The 19,213-nt window shown below is 38.3% G+C and overlaps 1 long non-coding RNA gene across 1 annotated transcript; it reads right to left on the minus strand.

The window, feature by feature from the left end:
- Window positions 1-6,272: 6,272 nt before the first annotated feature.
- LOC145043199 (uncharacterized) lies at window positions 6,273-8,097 on the minus strand. The gene is made up of 2 exons (XR_013680918.1): window positions 7,613-8,097; window positions 6,273-7,411 (listed from the first exon to the last, which is right to left on the minus strand). It is a non-coding gene; the product is annotated as an uncharacterized LOC145043199 (long non-coding RNA).
- Between the last annotated feature and the right edge of the window lie 11,116 nt (window positions 8,098-19,213).

Raw genomic sequence — 19,213 nt, forward strand, 5'->3', positions numbered from 1 at the left:
GCCTTAAGCCGCAAGGCAGTAGCGGCCCCGATTAGAGACGTTTGTTTGAGGATGATGGTGATTGCTCCATTATTGGAGCAAATTAAGGAGGCACAGGTAGAGTGCCTCAAGGAGGAGAGATAGAAGTGTGAGAGGATCGTGGGCCGAGTAGCTTCTTTTGACTATGATAGTAGAGGATTGTTGACCCTTCACTGGAGAGTTTGGGTGCCGTACTGGGGCGGAGTACGGAAAGTGTTGATGGATGAGGCCCATAAGTCTCGATTTTCCATTCATCCAGGGGCTACGAAGATGTATAGAGATCTTCGACCGTATTATTGGTGGCCCTGCATGAAGCGGGATGTCGCCTGGTATGTGGAGAGGTGCCTGGCCTGCAGGAAGGTTAAAGCAGAACACCAGAGACCTCACGACAAGATGCAGCCGTTAGACATTCCGGTGTGGAAATGGGAATACATTACCATGGATTTCATCACGAAGCTTCATAGGACTGCGCGTGGAGTGGATTCTATTTGGGTTATTGTGGATCGGTTGATGAAGAGTGCTCATTATATACCGATCCAGGAGAGCATATCAGCAGAAAAGTTAGCTGATATTTATATGAGGGAGGTGGTGGCACGTCATGGAGTGCTTGTTTCAGTGGTGTCAGACCGAGATGTCCGTTTTACTTCCAAATTCTAGAAGCGGTTTCACGACGAGATGGGTACTCGTCTCCATTTTAGCACCACTTTCAATCCTCAGACGGACGGACAGAGCGAGAGAATGATTCAGACCCTCGAGGGCATGCTGCGGGCATGTGTTCTAGACTTCGGTGGCAGTTGGGATACGTAACTTCCGTTAGCGGAATATTCGTATAACAACAGTTACCACACGAGTATCGATCGACCTCCTTTCGAAATGATCTATGGGAAGAAGTGCAGGACCCCGATTTGTTAGGGCGAGGTCAGTCAGTTAGTCATTGGAAGCACCGAGGTGGTGCTCAAGACGACATAATTAATCCAGCAGGTTCGTGGCAGACTGCAAACTGCACAGAGTCGGCAGAAGAGTTACACCGATAGGAGGCGTTCATATTTGGAGTTCCAAGTGTGCGATATGCTCCTCCTGAAGGTATCGCCCTGGAAGGGTGTTATTAGGTTTCAGAAGAGGGGCAAGCTGGTCCCCAGGTTCATTGGTCCTTTTAGGGTTTTGGCTCGGGTGGGGCGGGTTGCTTATCGGTTGGATCTTCCGTCAGAGCTTAGCCAAATCCTCAACACTTTCCATGTTTCTCAGTTGAGGAAGTGTTTGGTGGATGAGTTGGAAATAGTGCCCATTGAGGATATTCAGGTTGATAGCAGCCTGAATTATGTCGAGAAGCCAGTTGCGACATTGGATCGGAAGGTGAAGAGCTTGAGGAACAAGGTGATTCAGTTGGTAATGGTATAGTGGCAACACCGGAAGGGTTTTGAGTGGACGTGGGAGTCCGAGGAGGAGATGCGGGGGCATTACTCCGAGTTGTTCCTAGATTCAGCGGCAGCAGACTTCGAGGGCGAAGTCTGAGACAAGTGGGGGAGGGTTGTAACACCCCAATTCTAGTATGATATTTATATTTTTATTTATTGTTATTTTTCTTCAAGTTTTAAGGGGAACTCGACGAGTCGGTAGCTGGACTCGTCGAGTAGAGTCGGGATTTCGAGCACGTTTAAGTTGGCGACTCAGTGAGTCTATATTCTGGACTCGGCGAGTCCGCCAATCTGGATGAAACCCTAATTTCCAGGGTTTGCACCCTATTTAAACAACTTTTGAGGCCACAAGTCAGCCCCCATCACCCCTCAGAGCACTATTCTCGAAACCCTAGAACCCTCTTTGCATTTTGTGTGATTTTAGTGTGTTCTTTGAAGATCTTGAGAGATAAAGGAAGGTAGATCAAGAGGAGAAGAAGGAGAACCTAGATCCTTGAGGAATTTCAGAAGATAGTAAGGTATATCTTGGCCCTTTTCTGTTTCCATGCTTAAATCCCCTTTTAGAAGCCATTAAAGCTATTCTTGAACCCTTTCTTGGCTTAGTAGTAGCATAGAGGACTCATGGAATTGATTAGCTTTCGGATCTAGCTAGGTTTGAATTCCAGAAGCTTAGATCTAGCACCTTTATGGATCCATTTTGCATGGAAGCTCTAGATCTACTATTATAGTGTGATTTGAACCTTAAAACCTTCATTTGATGTTATTTACACATAAAGTTGGAAACTTTACGTGTAAATCAAGTCCCAGGAACCCAGATCTATTAATGGCATGGATTGGTTTCAAGCAGAATCGAGTATATAATGTTCGCATGCATACAACTTGGTGAGTCGTTCTTCTGACTCGGCGAGTCGAGTCGCGAGTCCCCTGTTTTCCCTTTTTCGAGTTATGCCGAGTGGAACCAGTGAGTGAGAGATGGACTCGGTGAGCTAGAGGGTTAGACTCATTCGTGGAAGAACTCGGCGAGTCAATGCCTTGACTCAGCAAGTCCAAGGCCATCTTTAGACTTCAGGAACAGACTCGACGAGTTGTTTATACAACTCGGCGAGTCACAGCTAGAATGATCATCTGATGAAGGAGAACTTGACGAGTTGTTTATACAACTCGGCGAGTCGGATGCAGATTGTCGGAGTGTTAGTACCAAAGAGGAACTCGCTGAGTTTGCGCCAAAACTCAACGAGTAGTAGCGAGTGGAATAAAAAAAGTAAGAGTAAGGACTCGACGAGTTGGCGACCCAACTCGATGAGTCAGGTCAACTGAATGTTGACTTTGACAGCTAGGTTGACTTAGACCAGGGGTAGGAGAGTCATTTTACCCTCAGTATTATTATCAATATTTGATTGATGGTGCTCATGGATATTGTAGCCGGAGTGAAACCGGAGACGCGACAGACAGATTCTGGAGCAGTCCTTTTAGCAGCTAGGCTACGAGGTGAGTTTCCTTCCAGTAGGAACGGGTCTAAGGCCACAATACCTGCCCGTTTAGTTAGTAGTAGTTTACGAACTTCGGTCCAATGCAGTTTTTAGTGTGTTTGATGCCTCTGTGGCTCAGACAGGATTTTTGTGTTATGTGTTCTAGGCTACGGCCTGACGTAGTATGCAGTATATGAGTTTATGATGATATGTGTTATGCTGGTTGATATGTGTTTATGCTATGCTATGATCAGTTAGTTCCAGACTTCGGTCCGATGCAGTCAGTTCCGGACATCGGTCCGATGCAGCTAGTTCCGAACATCGGTCCGATGCAGGGGACAAGGTCCTAGTCAGTTCCAGACTACGGTCCGATGCAGTTTCCGGGCTTCGCTTCGATGTAGTGGGCAAGGCCCAGTACGTGCTTATATGTTATTGTATGGTACGTGGTAGTTTGGGGGAGCTCAGTAAGCTTCGTGCTTACAGTTTCAGTTTTGGTTTCAGGTACTTCTGCAAGTAAAGGGAAGAGCTCGCGAGGATGGCATCACACACACCACAGCTTCAGTCTTTATCTTGGGAGTTTGTTTTGATTCATAGTTTGATTTGATACAGTTGTTTCACGACTATTATGAGTTGAGATATTTGACGTATGGTTTTTATGATATGACGATCAATATATGATTTGACGTATGGTTTTTAGGATGTTACACATATAAAATTATATCTATGAAAATAATATTGCATTATAAACTAATTATAAAACTAATTGGACTTTAATACACAATAATGGTCAATGTTTAACAGTTAATGGTCAATATGCACCCCTTTGACTTTCGGGCTGGATCAGCCACTGACATGTGTCTCCATTTTCCAATTTTATTCATATCAAATTGAAGTTGTAACATAATAGAAACATATGGTTTCTTGCACCTATATTTACCTTTGTATTTTGTCTCTTAAATATTAAGAACAAGTAGCTCCTCCACTCCCCTGTTTCTTCATTTTTGGATAGCAACAAAATCACTTTTTGCTCACTGATTTGACCGCATAACATAAATTAGAATACATGGTGTGGTGTCGTGTTCATGTTATTTAAAAGTTGTTGTGTCATGTCGTGTTAGCCAGGGTCGGCTCAACCAATTTTGGGGCTCTAAATCAAAAATTTGAAGCCCTTTGACATTTACTATAATTAATGTTATAAATCATCTTTCTTTATCTGGGCTTGGGACCGACAAAAATAAACTAAAAAGTTTATAAATGGTTGAGTTAATTTTTATTATTATTATGTGTATGTTTTTAGTGAATATATTTAGGACAAAGTTATTTTTTCTAGCATTTTTAGATGCAAATTCTTTAATAAAATTTTCGTAATCATTTTCTTTTGCTGAATGTTTTTCAATTGAAAAGAACCAACACAAGTAGGCAACTACAAATCAACAAAAGATAAACCGAGACACATCTTGATGAGCTCTTGACAACCTTGAAAATAGATGATAATGAAAAATTCAAATTGCAACCAAATTCGTTCCAACTGTAATCAGGACAATGCATAATCAATTAATGGAAAACTCAATTACTCAAAAATTGTGAATCATAATTAGACAACCGATAATTGAAAAAAAAAACCCTAAAATTAGCCATTGTTTATCCCTAATACATAATCAGATAATGGAAAAAGTCAATTACTTAAAACTGGAAAGTGGCAACCTACACATATCGGTTCAGTAATTCAATTCTTGACTTCTTCTCGAATTGTTTTCTTGATAGCCTTGAAGACTTGAATTTTGAGTCTTTCGAACAACTAACAATGGAGAATCAGAAGATATTTTTCAGAGGATGGACAATCAATATTGAATCAGAGAACGAAGAAGGAACTAGGAAGAGAAGAAGACGTGAAGAATAGAAGCTATTTTCAAAGGCTTGATTTTCAACTTTCAAGGATCGAGATTCAGAGAAGAGAAGGAATAAGAACAAGAACTGGCTCTCACTTGTGTTATGTGTTCTGGGCTACGGCCTGACGTAGTATGCAGTATATGAGTTTATGATGATGTGTGTTATGCTGGTTGATATGTGTTTATGCTATGCTATGATCAGTTAGTTCCGGACTTCGGTCCGATGTAGTCAGTTCCGGACTGCGGTCCGATGCAGCTAGTTCCGGACATCGGTCCGATGCAGGGGACAAGATCCCAGTCAGTTCCGGACTACGGTCCGATGCAGTGGGCAAGGCCCAGTACGTGCTTATATGTTATTGTATGGTATGTGGTAGTTTGGGGGAGCTTAGTAAGCTTCGTGCTTACAGTTTCAGTTTTGGTTTCAGGTACTTCTGCAAGTAAAGGGAAGAGCTCGGGAGGATGGCATCACACACACCACAGCTTCAGTCTTTATCTTGGGAGTTTGTTTTGATTCATAGTTTGATTTGATACAGTTGTTTCACGACTATTATGAGTTGAGATATTTGACGTATGATTTTTATGATATGACGATCAGTTTATGATTTGACGTATGGTTTTTAGGATGTTACACATATAAAATTATATCTATGAAAATAATATTGCATTATAAACTAATTGGACTTTAATACACAATAATGGTCAATGTTTAATAGTTAATGGTCAATATGCACCCCTTTGACTTTCGGGCTGGATCAGCCACTGACATATGTCTCCATTTTCCAATTTGATTCATATCAAATTGAAGTTGTAACATAATAGAAACATATGGTTTCTTGCACCTATATTTACCTTTGTATTTTGTCTCTTAAATATTAAGAACAAGTAGCTCCTCCACTCCCCTGTTTCTTCATTTTTGGATAGCAACAAAATCACTTTTTGCTCACTGATTTGACCGCATAACATAAATTAGAATACATGGTGTGGTGTCGTGTTCATGTTATAAAAAAAGTTGTTATGTCATGTCGTGTTAGCTATGTCGTGTTAGCGAGGGACGACTCAACTAATTTTGGGGCTCTAAACCAAAAATTTGAAGCCCTTTGACATTTACTATAATTAATGTTATAAATCATCTTTCTTTATCTGGGCTTGGGACCGACAATAATAAACTAAAAATTTTATAAATGGTTGAGTTAATTTTTATTATTATTATGTATATGTTTTTAGTGATTATATTTAGGACAAAGTTAATTTTTCTAGGGTTTTTAGATGCAAATTTTTTAATAAAATTTTCATAATCGTTTTCTTTTGCTGAATGTTTTTCAATTGAAAAGAACCAACACAAGTAGGCAGCTACAAATCAACAAAAGATAAACCGAGACACATCTTGATGAGCTCTTGACAACCTTGAAAATAGATGATAATGAAAAATTCAACTTCCAACCAAATTCGTTCCAACCTTAATCAGGACAATGCATAATCAATTAATGGAAAACTCAATTACTCAAAAATTGAGAATCATAATTAGACAATGGATAATTGAAAAAAAACCCCTAAAATTAGCCATTATTTATCCCTAATACATAATCAGATAATGGAAAAAGTCAATTACTTAAAACTGGAAAGTGGCAACCTACACATATGGGTTCAGTAATTCAATTCTTGACTTCTTCTCGAATTGTCTTCTTGATAGCCTTGAAGACTTGAATTTTGAGTCTTTTGAACAACTAACAATGGAGAATCGGAAGGTATTTTTCAGAGGATGGACAATCAATATTGAATCAGAGAACGGAGAAGGAACTAGGAAGAGAAGAAGACGTGAAGAATAGAAGCTATTTTCGAAGGCTTGATTTTCAACTTTCAAGGATCGAGATTCAGAGAAGAGAAGGAATAAGAACAGGAACTGGTTCTCACTTGTGACACGAAGAATCGATACTTTCATATAATCAACTTTGGCTGATGAATATATTTTTGATACGGCGTGGGTAGTATACTGTGAAAGGAGTAGCCGAGTATGAGCATATGTATAAAATTCTTGGATTAAATGGGGGCACTTTAGAAATGGTAAGGCCGAGTGTTAGCTGAAAACATGACACGATTATCTCATTTGGCAACCCTGTGCTGCACAGTCATGTGCAAAGAAAAGGCCCATAAAGATCAAGAGCTTCCAATCCCATTCTCAAATATATCAACAAATGATATCATCAACAGGCGAACTGTTTTACTGAAGATACTGGAGCAGTGGTTACAATATTTCACAAGGACGAACGTAATCTTGATTAACGACGTACCAGACATCGCATCTGTGGCATGTTCTTGTGGTTGAAGGAAGCACAACATCTTTCTTCTGGTCTTTCTTTCCATCCTTCTTCTCGTCTTTCTTCTCATCTTTTTTCTCCTCCTTCTTTTCTTCCTTCGCAGGTCCCACGCTTATTAGGTGTGCCAATCTTTTAAACTTTCGCACCTTTCTGATGATGGATATAGGATCAGCCTCGCCAATTATCGTTGCTGTGTTTTTTGAAGGGTCAAGAACTATTGAGTTTATTCCTTCTATAGATGAAATCGACATCATGACCTTCTTCCTGCACTTTAAACAACGTAGATCCACTGACAACACTGTTTTCTGCAAACACAAATAAAAAAAATGGTAAACTTCCTGTTCTTAATTTAATAGATGTCCTGACACAATTTACTTGGCCAATAATTGACAACAATATTGATCGTCTGACAAACGTCATCAAGTATGCTAGTAACCGACAATAACTGAATTAAAACAATAAGAAGCAAACAGAAAATTGTGTTAATTTTGAGTAGATAATAGAACCTTCTCCATATTAGACATGGTTAATGATGGCAATTTATTCTGTTGAAAGAAAGCTGGTATGCTATATGCTATGCGCTCCTTGATATGGTTCCGATAATGGTATGTACAGATTGTCCTCTCTCTGTGTAAAAATGAACTCATCTCTCTCTCTCTCTCTCTCTCTCTCTCTCTCTCTCTCTCTCTCTCTCTCTCTCTCTCTCTCTCTCTCTCTCTCTCTCTCTCTCTCTCTCTCTCTCTCTCTCTCTCTCTCTCTCTCTCTCTCTCTCTCTCTCTCTCTCTCTCTCTCTCTCTCTCTCTCATCTACTATAATGATAGAGTACGAGGGGTGTTAAGAAAGTAAGTGACTAAACGGATGGATACAGTTGGTTGAGCAAAATGCCAGTTAGAGAGAATTAATGATCCACCCATTACAAATGCAACACATTTAATATCATGCACCCTCTCACACACACTGGTCACCTCTACGTAAATAAATAGATATGGTTTCAGATAGTATGAAACCAATATAAGTATTTGCAAGACTTATTATTGACGTAATAAATAGTTGCTGTGTGTGCATGCATTTGTGTAGATAGATGAAAGTTTACCTTCGGAGGCACTGTAGGTTGTTAATCTGTTCTTAAATCTTTTTTCCAGCACCATCAATGACAGTTTGTGGATGATAATTGATTAAATAACATTAAACGCAATCACCATGCCTAATTAAATTCATACAACATCGACCTGTATGAATATTAACCTTGGGTTAGGGTCGGAAAGGGACTAAAGTAGTTGGAACATCACTGTCCAACGCTTGAATAATTTCTGACGAGTCTCTTTCTCTCGTATATCTTATTATTCACAATAGTTATAGAAAATAATCATGTAAATGAGGATATTATATATCGGTCCCATTTACTATCAACAAACATGCATCATAATTCATATGCATATTGTCATGAATGTAAACTTGTAGATTGAACTTGTGCCTTTGTGCACAAGAAATTTAAACAAGAGAGGGATAAAAAAAGGATCTGAACACTGAAGAGATTACTTTTAATGTAATCAAAAGGACCTGCTTCTAGTTTTAAAATGAACAGGAGATAAGAACAAAACTGTGAAAACAGAGAATTACTAAATTTACTTGCAGCCTAACTGGGAACGTGGTTCTGAAATGAATAAAAATACCGTACGTTGGATCCTATTTATACTAAAAAAATTTGAATCCTAAACTAACTCAAAAGCGGCATAAAAAGGAACTTTCCTAAAAAATGCCATTGTGCTAAAACAGCCCCAGTTTTTCTAGATTATCCCAACATTTTCCCCCCCTTAATCCAGGAACTTGCATCATCGTCACCGCTAGCATTATCTTCATCTCTTCGAACTTGACTTTTCCCATGATTTACACAACCTTTCTTTCTTTCCAATGGTATACACTATTTCTTTCCAATGGTATACACTATTTTCAACTCACAAAGAAGTATTTTTTTTCCACATATTTTTAATATGATATTCGTCTTTTAATCTTCATATATTTCACAATGTTCAACTTCATACTGGTGCGTAAGTAGTGTGTACTGCTGGCAGGATGTTTCTCTTTGAGCGAGGCTGACAAGGAAAAAATAGAATAAGTAAACGATTCTTAAACTTTCTACAAGGTCTTGTGTTCTATCTCATTTTTTTTGTTTGTTAGATTATATCTTTTACTTTTTAGTTGTTAACTTCTCTTGGTGGTGATATAGGATTCAAAGGCTTCCATGTTGGCCAAGATGGTGGATCCAATTATGAATCTTCAAAATCAGATTCGTGACCTTCTAATCAAATGGGATGGCCATTTTACCCCTCTTTTTCTTTACAGAAGTTCTTATTTCTTTTATATGTAGGGCCCACATGGTGATATAGGGGCATCAAGATATTGCTACAAATAGCAATGTAGAATTGTAATAAATACCAATTGGCATGTTTGATAGGGATTATAGATGTAGGGGCTCGGTCCAACATTTGGACTCGGTCCAATAAAAACACAGGACTCGGTCCTTGCTTTCTGCTTGATAGACCGAGAAAGAGAAACTCGTTTTCCCATTTGACCCTTCTTATTCTCTTTGAACGAAGTTCACTCCATCCTCTCCATCGCATCTCTCTCTCTCTCTCTCTCTCTATCAACTTCAGTATTCAGGATCGTCGATCACCTCCTCAACTTTCTTTCTCTCCAGCGCCGGCTACCTCCTCCATCGCCGTCCTCTCCATCGAATCTAACTTGGGGTTTGAGATCTCTCTATACAATTTCTCGATTTTGCAAAGAAAAGTAAGGTTTTTTATTCGATTTAAGGTTTCTAATCTCAAGCTATTTAGTTTTATTTGGGGTTTCTGATCTCAAGTTATTTATTTCTATTTTTGGATCACAAATTTATAATTGCTCAACTAATTAAAATCTTTGTATATATTCTTTATTTTGAACATTTTTTAGATAATCGTGGATCTATCTCATATTGATCGCCTTTTTCTTTCTCTAATAAATCTGCTTAGATTTTCTTGGAATTGAGAGTATGATGAAAATTATATTTAATTGTTTGGTGTTTGTTGAATTGGAACTGTGAATTGGTTAAGTAAATTCAATTGTCTTGGTCAAATAAGCTTATGTTTCGATTGGTTCTAAATGAAACGAAAGCATGAATTGAAGGTCAAAAGAATTATTGAATTTGTGGTCTTTTTATCAAAATTGAATTGGTGGTCTTCTTCTCAACCTGCTCTGCAATTAAAGTCGCTTGAGTGTTTGAATCTTTCCTCTTCTCAAATGCTTTGTACATTACATTTTGGTCCCTGTTTATGTCTAATATAATATGTTTTTCAAGTTTCCTTATCTCATCTGTTTTGGCTGACGAAGACGCATTAATGAATATCGAGTCTGATGGTAGACTGGTAGTAAAGCATGTTTAAATAATAGATGCTTGCAAGTGATGGCCAGTTCAACTGGCTTGATGCATTGGGTTTACATCCCCATGTGGGTTTGAGGTTGGGGTTTCAAACCCGGTAACGCACAATTTGTGCGCCTCTTGCAAATATGCCCCATATGTGGGGGAATTTTCCCTCGAAATCCCATGGGGGCTGAGTTTTCCCGCTTTGCGGAGCTCGAACTCGGGGTCTACTCTGAAATATTGGGTAGAGGCTTCCGTTAATTCATTTGTCGTTTCCAAAAAAATAATAGATGTTTGTGTAAATAGTTGGCTCTTGTTTCTTTATGTATATGATCTAAATTGAATGACCATGATGTCTGGTATTTCATCAATAGTGTGTGCCTTTATCCTTTTTAAAATACATTTTAATGTTATTGATTAGTGCTTTTCCTTGAGTCGAATTTCCATAAGTTGATTGGGAAAACTCTAAATAGTAGCAACAAAAAAGGTTTAAGGGTAGTTGTACAATCCAGTTAAAACAAAGTTGTTTTACATAAAGATTTATAAGTTAAATGGTAAATCATAAATGAATTATTACTAAAAAATATTGTTTGACGGTAATATAGTAACTTTGTAAAGTCAATCGGATGTAAAATCAAACAACAAGTTTCGGTTAGAAGTTAACCCAGTCAGAACTTCTAACCCAATCAGCTTCTAACTCAGTCAGCTCTGACCCAGTTAGCAATTATCAAACGAACCCTTAGTGTGGTTAGCAGGTTTATGAGTAATCCAAGGAAGACTCATTAGGAAGCCATAAAGTTGATCTTGCGATACTTGAATGGAACGATGGATGTTTGCCTGGTGTATGGAGCAAATACAAAGAGTGACTCGGTGAGATATGTTGACTCTGATTATGGTGGTGACTTGTTGAAGCGTAGGTCGCGATCGTCCTATATATTCACTTTATTCGGCTGTGTAATTAGTCAAAAGTTAACGTTACAAGATATTGTTGCTTTGTCTACAACTGAATCCGAGTACATGTCCATGACGGAAGGAATAAAGGAGGAGATATGGTTGCAAGGGCTTATTCAGAGTCTTGGTATGAAGGTGGAGAAACTTGTCTTGTAATTTGACAGTCAAAGTGCTTTGAGTCTTGCAAAGAATTTTGTGTATGCCGAGAAGACGAAGCATATTGATATCAGGTTGAATTTCATTCGGGATATTCTGGTAGGAGACAATTTTTCAATACTGAAGATTGATACCAAGGTCAACCCAGAAGATATGTTGATAAATTCGTTGCCTACGCAGAAGTTCATGCTTTACTTGGACTTGGTTGATATTCGTAGGAGGTATATCCCTTTGGGGATGAATGGATGGAAGGGAGAGGAAGTTCTTGTTCGAGGTGGAGTTCAGAGGATGCCAAGTCAAGATGGAGATTGTTAAATGTGACTCGAGCATTTGGAGCATTTGGATTATGCACATGAAGCATTTTGATCACTTGGACCTTAATGGAGCACTTGGGGTTCATGGAGCATGAGACAAAGGAACGAATCTTTTGAGAGAGGAATGGATCATCAGAGAAACGAACTGATGAAGTGCCAAAGGAATGGGTCGTGGGTCAATGGGGTTTGGAGCACCTAGAAGGGGTTTGGAGAAATTGGAAGAGGTTTGGATCACCTAGAAGGGATATGGAGCAACAAGGAGTCCTTGTTGCGTCACATGATGAAAAGATGGTTTACAAACTGCATCAACAAATATTGTTATTTTTTGATGCTATATTTTTTGGTGCGGTTAGAAAATCACATCAACAAATTATAATAACCGCATTATCAAATCTCTTTTGTACTAGTGTCACATTTTAATGTACATTAAAGGAGCAGGGATTAATATTTTTTCTGTTATTGGATCCCAAAAATTAAACCCCCTCTCTTCGAATTAGCAAGAAAAAACCCTAGGGCCTTCGTCTTCATACGAGAATTGCTCTTGCTTTCGTGATCAAATGCATCGCGACGACGATGATATGAATTCCTCAGTTTGATTTCAGTCACGCCCAAGAGTGTTCCCGAATCCCTTAAACCAAGGCTCTGATACCACCTTGTAACATCCCAAAAAATCCATGGAAAAATTTTCATTTTCAAAAAAATAAGTCATACAATTAAGTTGTTCCAAAACCAATCAAAGAGATTAAATATAGGCCCATTAATGGTGTCAACCAATCACAATCTACCGTGGCACATCTTCTGGAACATTCTTGAGCATTATGATCTTTTAGGCATACTTGGATCAACATGGCACAACAAAGGAATCAATATGGCGCATCATGTACCAAGATGGTCCAGGATGGCACAATAGCTTCTTCATGGTGCAACAGCAACCGAAGTCGGCCCATCAGGGATCTAAATGGAATAAGAGCATCAAATATGGCGCACAACATCAATCTTGGAGCAACAACATCACCATGAGCAACATGCATATGCATGGGTTACCAAGGCCATGCATGGGTCAACATGAACACAAGATGGCTTAAGAGGAGAAGAAGATGGCGCAAGAACATCCCTCTTAACCCAGAAAACATACATGGTCCATCTTAGCACCAAGGAACCCTTCTGGATGGGACATATAAATATTCTCTTCTAAATTTCCTTGACGAAATGAAGTTTTCACATCAAGATGTTCAAGCTCCAATTCAATTGCACTCACCATGGCCAAAGAACCCGAATTGTATTATGCTTCACGACTAGTGAAAACACCTCGTGATAAAATTCCTTATTTATGAGAGAACCCTTTTGCCAACAACCTTGCCTTAAACCTAGCAGGTTTAACTCCTGGTATCCCTTCATTCTTATTAAAGATCCACTTGCTTCCTACTGGCTTTCCTGCCTTTGTTAATGAAACAAGTTCCAATGTTTCATTCTTTTCTAACGATTGCATTTCATCATTCATAGCCATCAACCAATAATTTCGTTCTTTAGTCGCCACAATCTCTTTATACAAATGAGGCTCCCCGGTGTCAATGTGTTCTCTAGTTGCTAAAGAAAAAGCAATAGAGTCAAGTTCACTTGAATTCACACATCCCACATATCTATCAGGTTGTCGAATAACCCTCTTCAATCTTCTCTTTGCTATTGATTCAGACCCATCATCTTTCTCGACATCAACACCACTAGACGAAGATCACATGTGTTGGTCTTGGGTTTCATCTTGTCCATGCTGCTCATTACTGCCTTGCTCTTTCATGGTCATGATAAATTTACGAGTTCTACCTTCTTCTGTAAACCACAGTCAGTAACCTTTTACTCCTGTTGCATATCCTAGAAATATGCACTTCATTGCCCTTGGCTCAAATTTACAATCATTCACATGAGCATATGCGGGGCATCCAAATATACATAAACTAGAATATTGAGAGGGTTTCCCATACCATACCTCTTGAGGAGTCTTCAAGTTTATTGTAGTTGATGGTGATCTATTCACCGTTAACTGCTTCCTCCCAGAATTGCTTGGATATGTTAGCAAATATCCGCATGCACCTTGCACGCTACATGAGTGTTTGGTTCATACGTTCTTCCACTCTATTTTGTTGTTGTGTGTGTTGAAAGTGCAGTGCCTCACTATACCTTTTGCCTTGTAGAAATTATCAAATGGAGCATTGCGGAAGTCGAACCCATTTTTAGTCCTCAGAGTCTTGACCTATTTTCCATTCCTTTTATCAACCATGGTTTTACACTCCTTAAACTTCCCAAACACCTCAACCTTTGTCTTTAGAAATTACAACCAAACCTTCCTTGAACAGTCATCAATGAACATCACAAAGTATGAGCATCCTCTTTGAGAGTTCACTGGTGCAGGACCCAACATATCTGAGTGAAGATACTCCAGGATTTCCTTACTTGTGTGTTGACTAGTACCGAACTTCACTTTGCAATGCTTTCCCTTGATGCAAGCTTCACAAAACTTTATCTTTACAACAGCCTCTCCACCAATTAGTCCTTGTTTACTTATAACAAACATACCCTTCTCACTCATGTCCCCTAACCTATGATGCCACACCTCAGTCTTGTCATCACCTTCATTCATAGATTGGGAGATAGCCACCACTCCCATAACCGTAGTGTCTTCTAGGATATAGATCCCTCCATGATTCATCTTCCCTTTCATTATAACCAGAGAACTTTTGGTCACTTTGACCCAATCACCTTCACCAACGTACCTCATCCCTTTCTTAGCCAATATGCCAAGAGAAATTAGATTCTTTCGAAGTTCTGGAACGTACCAACAATCTAACTTCCTGACCATTACATCATGCATCTTGATCTACATGGTGCGACTACCTTTGATATTGCTCACCCAATCATCACCCATCATGACTGTGCCATCCTACTCTTTGAAGGAGTCGAACCATTCATGATTATACGTCATATGATAGGATGCTCTAGAATCCAAGACCCAAGCATCAGTAGAAATTGATGTACACACAGTCAGTACATCACCATTGTCCCCTTCATCAGACCTTTCCTAAACCACAACAACAATGTTATTGCTGCTTGTTTCACTCTTGGACTTCCCATTCCTCAATTGTGGACCATTTTGATTGAATTTACCCTTCTCCTTACAGTTATAACATTTCATGTTTGATGAACCTTTAGACTTTGATTTTGAATGTGATCTCCTTCTATTTCCCCTCTCTTCTCTTCTATCCTCCCTCTCCCTGCAAACAAACCAAAACTGGATACCTCCTCTCCACCTGAAACTTTTCTTTTCAGTTCCTTGGATATTCGAGAGTCCTTCACATCATTCACAGTGATCGTTGTCCTACCATAAAGCATGGTATCAACGAAATTTTCATATGAGTTAGGAAGCGAACATAAGAGAATGAGTGTCTGATCTTCATCTTCAATCTTCACATCAACACCTTGTAGACCTACGATGATATGATTGAAGTTATCCATATGATCTTTCACTTTGGTACTTTCAGACATTCTGAGAGTGTACAACCTTTTCTTCTGATACAACCTATTTGTCAGTGAGTTGGTCTGATACTTGTCATAAAGTTTATCCTAGAGCCTAGAAGCAGTTGTTTGATCCACAACTCTCCCTTGGTATTTCATCTGTCAAGCTCAATAGAATGGCACTATGTGCCTTCATCAGAATATCCACCTTCTTATCAGCCACCATGTCATTTGGCAGTTTTGCCTCTCCTTCCAATGCCGTTGTACATCCTTGTTGAACAAGAAGAGACCTCATCTTCACCATTCATAAAGTGAAGTCATTTGAGCCATTAAACTTCTCCAAATCAAACTTGTGAGTAGACATATTCAATCATAGGAATACAACGCAACTCTGATACCACTTTTTACGATGTAAAGTGGATAACTAGCAAAACCAAAAGCGCATAAGACATAGTATTTACATGGTTCGGTCAAGGAGACCTATGTCGACGGGCAAGAAAGGAGTATTCTTTATTTCAGAGTTCTCAACACAGAGGTTACAAGTACAATTACACAGAGATTCACCTATCACTCTAGAATTCAATATACAAAAAAATGACCTAGTAAGCATTCCTATTTATACTTGAGGGATCAGACCTAAAACCCTAATGGGCCAAGCCCATTGTCCCATAGGCCCATAAATGTTGTCAACCAATCATAATTCTCCATGCAGCATCTTCTGGCACATTCTTGAGCATTATCATCTTCTAGGAATACTTGGATCAACATGGGACAACAAAGGAATCAATATGGCACATCATGTACCAAGATGGTCCATCATGGCACAATAGCTTCTTCATGGTGCAACATCAACACAAGTTGGTGCAACATGGATCTAAATGGCACAAGAGCATCAAGTATAGTGCACAACATCAATCTTGGAGCAACATCATCACCATGATCAACAGGCACATGGATGGCTCGACAAGGCCATGCATGGATCAACAGGAAAACAAGATGGCGCAATAGGAGAATAAGATGGCGCAAAAGCATCCCTCTTGACCCATCTATTCATCATGTGGTGAAACAAGGACCCCTTGTTACTCCTTATCCTTTCCAAGTGATCCAAACCTCTTCCAAGTGCTCCAAACTCCATCCAGGTGCTCCAAACCCCCTTGAACATGATCTATTCCTTTTACACTTGATCAATTCCTTTGTCTGATGATCCATTCCTCTCTCATAAGATCCATTCCTTTGTCACATGCTCCATGAACCCCAAGTGCTCCATTAAGGTCCAAGTGATCCAAATGCTTCATGAACATGATATACTCCAAATGATCAAGTCACATTTAATAATATGATTATTGTTTGAGATTTTAGAATTGTATTCTAGTATGGATTTCAGATAATTAGATAGAATGACCTGATTAGGTGGTGCGCTGGTTAGATTTTCTGATGCTTGAATGCTACTTTATTTTTGATTTGTGGGACTCATATTATTATGAGCTAATTATTTCATAAACATGTTAAGTTGCATGATGCAAAGGTTAAATAATCTCATAGTGATGGATTTGAACCTATTGCACAACTCTTGTATGAGTCCAACCATTGTAGGGTTGGGTATTTTAATCAAAGGTTTATCTAAGCTTTGTTGCATGCAATGGTATTAATAAAGTAGCTAGCTGTCATTAGTAGGGGACCTTCAAAAATTGATGGAAGGATGGGGTGAGGACCTACGATAGCCTAGGAAGTGTTTTAGTGGGTGTGGATGCGCTGTTCAACGGGTAATTAGAGTACCAATTTGAGAAGTTGACTTAGAGGATTCAGGATAATTCTTGAGGAATGTATGGATAGGTGTGGAAGGTAGTATTAGGCCCATACTACTGAAAGTACAGGATCCATACTCGAATTAAGGAGGGTCACAAAGATTCTAGGAAGCCTGTAGGACGGGGAATTTTATAATTACATTCTGATTATTGCTTAGTTGCTCTTCTGAATGGCGATGAGCACACGTGGAGGAGTATCTTGTTCAGGATTAGGTGTTGGCACTGTGCCGATGCATGAGCGGATGCAGGAGTTCATGTCATTGGATATCACCCGAAATATTTCGGACCATACTCTTATGATGTTTGGTACCATCAAGGAATGGATCACGAAGATTCTCGATGAGAGACTCGTGGTGTCTTAGGATGATATCGCGATAGGAAAGTACAAAGCGTGAACTCTCTCCTTTCGAGAGTTTGTGGAGCTCCATAATTCTTTGTTTGATTAGGTGTCTAAGCCCATAACTATAATTGGTATGTACTTTACCAGATAGTAACATGTTCCTTTTGGGTTGCCTTCACTAGAGCAATTTGATATGATGGATATTTGAGAAAGAGGTTATTTATTATTTATTAATATATTATAAGCATAATATATTAATTGGGAAATCATATTATTTAATTGGTATTGATCAAGAATTAATTTGTAATTAATTTAGTGATCAAAAGAGACCGATTAAATTTATAGGGACTGATTAGGTAAATAAGTAATACTTATAAATTGTGCTAATGATCCATGTTGATTAGGGATGGGCTAAATCTATGTGAGAGTCCATGAAGAGTTAGTCCAAAAGGCCTATCATATGGATTATTGGAATACTTAAAGGTTTAAGTAAATTAGGGTTTTATGTATGAAACCCTAGGAATTCCACATTATAATTGTAAACCCTAGCACTCCAAAAATCAGCCACGAATCCCAAGAAGAAACCATAGCTGAGTTTTGTGTGTTCCTAACCTCTCTCTTACAATCCTCCATTGTTCTTGGTGTTTGTGACTCATTTGAGGTACTAAGCTCTTGAAAGGCCAAGTTCTACAAGCTACAACTAAGAGGTATTCATCTAACTTGTTTTATGTTATAAATCTCAAAATTGTATGCTAGTTAGGCTTCATGCTTTTGGATAAATGAAAATTGCATGTATAACTTGAGAAAACTTAGATCCAAAGCATTAGGGTTGTATGTGCACCATAGGATTGTTATAGTGCTTAAAAACCATCAGTGGTATCAGAGCCTCGGGTGTTTTCTGTTATATAGATGCACTGGTTAATTGTTTAAAGTTTAAGCAAATTGAAATCCGTTCTCTGACTAATGGACTTGACGAGTCCTATGAAGGAACTCGATGAGTCCATTGCCTCACTCGACTAGTTAGATCATCTGTTGGAAAATTTTCGAGTTCTTTTGGCCAGAATTGGATTAGGATCATTACCACAAACTGTTTTGACTGATAAAAATCGTTTTTATGATAAGGTAACGATGATCCTCATACTATTGAAGGATAATTGTCAAATTTTGAGATAATTACTTCTTTATGTGAGAAATTAATTGTTTGTAGAATTTGATGTGAATTATCTTTCTATATGAAAATAGATTAGGTCAATTTTGTGATATAGATAAATTATATGATCAATTTAATAGTTCTCAAATTTGATCTAAGAGGTTGTGAAAAGTTTCAAAACTTGCCCTCAAGTTTTGGAATTTCAAATTTGATTAAAAAGGTTTTAATTTTGAAAAGTTAAATTCTAAAACCCTAGTGTTTTAAAAGTTGAAAAAAATACACCCTCATGGTTTTATTAATAATTTAATTAAAAGATTAATTATAAGAAAATTAATAATTCCTTGACATGGTTGAAAATTAATTAAATTAAAAGCTTAGTTTATTAAAATATTAAACCATCTAGTATTTTAAAAGTTTAAAATACACCCTTATACTATTATAACATTAAAATTTTAATTTATACATAAGTATAAGAAGAAGTTAG

The sequence above is a fragment of the Lactuca saligna genome, chromosome 4 (genome assembly GCF_052625555.1).
Source record: "Lactuca saligna cultivar CGN05327 chromosome 4, ASM5262555v1, whole genome shotgun sequence".
Classification (NCBI taxonomy): domain Eukaryota; kingdom Viridiplantae; phylum Streptophyta; class Magnoliopsida; order Asterales; family Asteraceae; genus Lactuca; species Lactuca saligna.